Raw genomic sequence first — 5,034 nt, forward strand, 5'->3', positions numbered from 1 at the left:
TAGTACAATCTAAATTATTCATGGATTTGTAAATTTCCACACCGAGTTGATTTAATTAATTAACTTGTACAAGTTGAAGAGTGGTTAATTCACTTTCTTCATGTCATTAAACAGTTTGAAGATATTTCTCATTATAATATTTCTCTTAAAATGACCATAATGAACCTAGAGGAAACGTCTTTTAAAAGCAATGAACAATTTTGTCTACTTTCTATCCTATTGAAAGAGGAGGAAAGTGCAAAGCTTAAAAAAGATTGAGAATCAAACATAATTAATTAATATAGTACAATTTAAATTATTCATGGACTAGTCAATTTCCACACCGAGTTGATTTAATTAATTAACTAATAGACGAAGAAAGAGTGGATCATTCACTTTCATGTCATTAAACAGTTTGAAGATATTTCTCATTATAATATTTTTCTTCAAACGACCAAATTGAACCTAGTGGAAATGTCTTTCAAAAGAAATGAGCAATTTTGTCTACTTTCTATTCTATTGAAAGAGCAGGAAATTGCAAAGTTGAAAAAAGATTGAGCCTCAAACATAATTAATTAATATAGGACAATTTAAATTATTCATGGATTTGTTAATTTCCACACCGGTTGATTTAATAATTAGCTGCTCGAAGTTGAAGAGTGCTTCATTCACTTTGTTCATGTCAATAAACAATTTGAAGATATTTCTCATTATAATATTTCTCTTCAAATGACCAAAATGAACCTAGTGGAAATGTCTTTTAAAAACAATGAATAATTTTGTCTACTTCCTATTCTATTGACAGAAGAGGAAAGTGCAAAGCTAAAAAATGATTGAGAATCCAACATAATTAATTAATATAGTACAATTTCAATTATTCGTGGATTTGTTAATTTCGGCACCGAGTTGATTTAATTAATTAAGTAGTAGATGTTGAAGAGTGGTTCATTCGCTTTCTTTATGTCATTAAACAGTTTGAAGACATTTCTCATTACAATATTTCTCCTCAAATGAACAAAATGAACCTAGTGGAAATGTCTTTTAAAAACATCGAACATTTTTGTCTACTTTCTATTCTATTGAAAGAGGAGGAAAGTGCAAAGTTCAAAAAAGATTGAGCATCAAACATAATTAATTAATATAGTACAATTTAAATTATACATGGATTTGTTAATTTCCACACTGAGTTGATTTAAATAATTAGCTGCTAGAAGTTGAAGAGTGCCTCATTCACTTTCTTCATGTCATTAAACCGTTTGAAGATATTTCTCATTATAATATTTCTCTTCAAATGACCAAAATGAACCTAGTGGAAATGTCTTTTAAAAACAATGAACAATTTTGTCTACCTTCTATTCTATTGACAGAGGAGGAAAGTGCAAAGCTAAAAAAAGATTGAGAATCCAACATAATTAATTGATACTGTACAATTTCAATTATTCGTGGATTTGTTAATTTCCACACAGAGTTGATTTAATTAATTAAGTAGTAGATGTTGAAGAGTGGTTCATTTACTTTCTTTATGTCATTAAACAGTTTGAACACATTTCTCATTACAATATTTCTCCTCAAATGAACAAAATGAACCTAGTGGAAATGTCTTTTAAAAACATCGAACAATTTTGTCTACTTTCTATTCTATTGAAAGAGGAGGAAAGTGCAAAGTTCAAAAAAGATTGAGCATCAAACATAATTAATTAATATAGTACAATTTAAATTATACATGGATTTGTTAATTTCCACACCGAGTTGATTTAAATAATTAGCTGCTAGAAGTTGAAGAGTGCTTCATTCACTTTCTTCATGTCATTAAACAGTTTGAAGATATTTCTCATTATAATATTTCTCTTCAAATGACCAAAATGAACCTAGTGGAAATGTCTTTTAAAAACAATGAACAATTTTGTCTACTTTCTATTCTATTGACAGATAAGGAAAGTGCAAAGCTAAAAAAAGATTGAGAATCCAACATAATTAATTAATATTGTACAATTTCAATTATTCGTGGATTTGTTAATTTCCACACCGAGTTGATTTAATTAATTAAGTAGTAGATGTTGAAGAGTGGTTCATTCACTTTCTTTATGTCATTAAACAGTTTGAACACATTTCTCATTACAATATTTCTCCTCAAATGAACAAAATGAACCTAGTGGAAATGTCTTTTAAAAGCAATAATCAATTTTGTTTACTTTCTATTCTATTGATCGAGGAGGAAAGTGCAGAGTTGAAAAAAGGTTGAGCATCAAACATAATTAATTAATATAGTACAATTTAAATTATACATGGATTTGTTAATTTCTACACCGAGTTGATTTAAATAATTAGCTGCCAGAAGTTGAAGAGTGCTTCATTCACTTTCTTCATGTCATTAAACAGTTTGAAGATATTTCACATTATAATATTTCTCTTCAAATGACCAAAATGAACCTAGTGGAAATGTCTTTTAAAAAGAATGAACAATTTTGTCTACTTTCTATTCTATTGACAGATAAGGAAAGTGCAAAGCTAAAAAAAGATTGAGAATCCAACATAATTAATTAATATTGTACAATATCAATTATTAGTGGATTTGTTAATTTCCACACCGAGTTGATTTAATTAATTAAGTAGTAGATGTTGAAGAGTGGTTCATTCACTTTCTTTATGTCATTAAACAGTTTGAACACATTTCTAATTACAATATTTCTCCTCAAATGAACAAAATGAACCTAGTGGAAATGTCTTTTAAAAGCAATAAACAATTTTGTCTACTTTCTATTCTATTGATCGAGGAGGAAAGTGCAAAGTTCAAAAATGGTTGAGCATCAAACATAATTAATTAATATAGTACAATTTAAATTATACATGGATTTGTTAATTTCCACACCGAGTTGATTTAAATAATTAGCTGCTAGAAGTTGAAGAGTGCTTCATTCACTTTCTTCATGTCATTAAACAGTTTGAAGATATTTCTCATTATAATATTTCTCTTCAAATGACCAAAATGAACCTAGTGGAAATGTCTTTTAAAAACAATGAACAATTTTGTCTACTTTCTATTCTATTGACAGATAAGGAAAGTGCAAAGCTAAAAAAAGATTGAGAATCCAACATAATTAATTAATATTGTACAATTTCAATTATTCGTGGATTTGTTAATTTCCACACCGAGTTGATTTAATTAATTAAGTAGTAGATGTTGAAGAGTGGTTCATTCACTTTCTTTATGTCATTAAACACTTTGAACACATTTCTCATTACAATATTTCTCCTCAAATGAACAAAATGAACCTAGTGGAAATGCCTTTTAAAAGCAATAAACAATTTTGTCTACTTTCTATTCTATTGATCGAGGAGGAAAGTGCAAAGTTCAAAAATGGTTTAGCATCAAACATAATTAATTAATATAGTACAATTTAAATTATACATGGATTTGTTAATTTCCACACCGAGTTGATTTAAATAATTAGCTGCTAGAAGTTGAAGAGTGCTTCATTCACTTTCTTTATGTCATTAAACAGTTTAAAGATATTTCTCTTCAAATGACCAAAATGAACCTAGTGGAAATGTCTTTTAAAAACAATGAACAATTTTGTCTACTTTCTATTCTATTGATCGAGGAGGAAAGTGCAAAGTTCCAAAAAGATTGAGCATCAAACATAATTAATTAATATAGTACAATTTAAATTATACATGGATTTGTTAATTTCCACACCGAGTTGATTTAATTAATTAAGTAGTAGATGTTGAAGAGTGGTTCATTCACTTTCTTTATGTCATTAAACAGTTTGAAGACATTTCCATTACAATATTTCTCCTCAAATGAACAAAATGAACCTAGTGGAAATGTCTTTTAAAAGCAATGAACAATTTTTGTCTACTTTCTACTCTATTGAAAGAGGAGGAAAGTGCAAAGTTCGAAAAAGATTGAGCATCAAACATAATTAATTAATATAGTACAATTTAAATTATTCATGGATTTGTTAATTACCACACTGAGTTGATTTAAATAATTAGCTGCTCAAAGTTGAAGAGTGGTTCATTCAGTTTCTTCATGTTCAACAGTTTGAAGATATTTCTCTTCAAATGACCAAATTAACCTAGTGGAAATGCCTTTTAAAAGCAATGAACAATTTTGTCTACTTTCTATTCTATTGAAAGATGAGGAAAGTTCAAAGAAGAAAAAAGATTGCAAATCCAACATAATTAATTAATATAGTACACTTTTAAATTATTCATGAATTTTTTAATTTCCACACCGAGTTGATTTAATTAATTAACTAGTAGAAGTTGAAGAGTGGTTCATTCACTTTCTTCATGTCATTAAACAGTTTGAAGATATTTCTCATTATAATATTTCTCTTCAAATGACCAAAATGAACCCAGTGGAAATGACTTTTAAAAGCAATGAACGATTTTGTCTACTATCTATTCTATTGAAAGAGTAGGAAAGTGCAAAGCTGAAAAAAGATTGAGAATCTTTATGTATGGTACAATTTAAATTATTCATGGATTTGTTAATTTCCACACCGAATTGATTTAATTAATTAAGTAGTAGAAGTTGAAGAGTGGTTCATTCACTTTCTTCATGTCATTAAACAGTTTGAAGATATTTCTCATTATAATATTTCTCTTCAAATGACCAAAATGAACCTAGTGGAAATGTCATTTAAAAGGAATGAACAATTTTGTCTGTTTTCTTTTCTATTGATAGAGGAGGAAAGTGCAAATCTGAATAAAGATTGGGAATGAAACGTAATTAATTAATATAGTACAATTTAAATTATTCATTGATTTTATAGGCCAGCCTAGAATGCTATGATACCACCTGTGAAGTCACGGAATGCTCTTGGTTACCAATTAGCAGTTCTGGATTATCAATTAGTTCGACCTTATATGGGGAATTATTCTAATTAAATCAACAAGTGACTTTTACTTAGTTTCTAGATGGTTTAGCATATAAGCCCAATTATCCCTATGTTGAATACCACAATTGTAGTATGGAAAGCAATAAAGAACACCAAGTTTGTTGATGGAGAAACACAACACGGGAAAAACTCCAGGGCTAAGCCA

This window comes from Olea europaea, chromosome 9, assembly GCF_002742605.1.
Source record: "Olea europaea var. sylvestris chromosome 9, O_europaea_v1, whole genome shotgun sequence".
Classification (NCBI taxonomy): Eukaryota; Viridiplantae; Streptophyta; class Magnoliopsida; order Lamiales; family Oleaceae; genus Olea; species Olea europaea.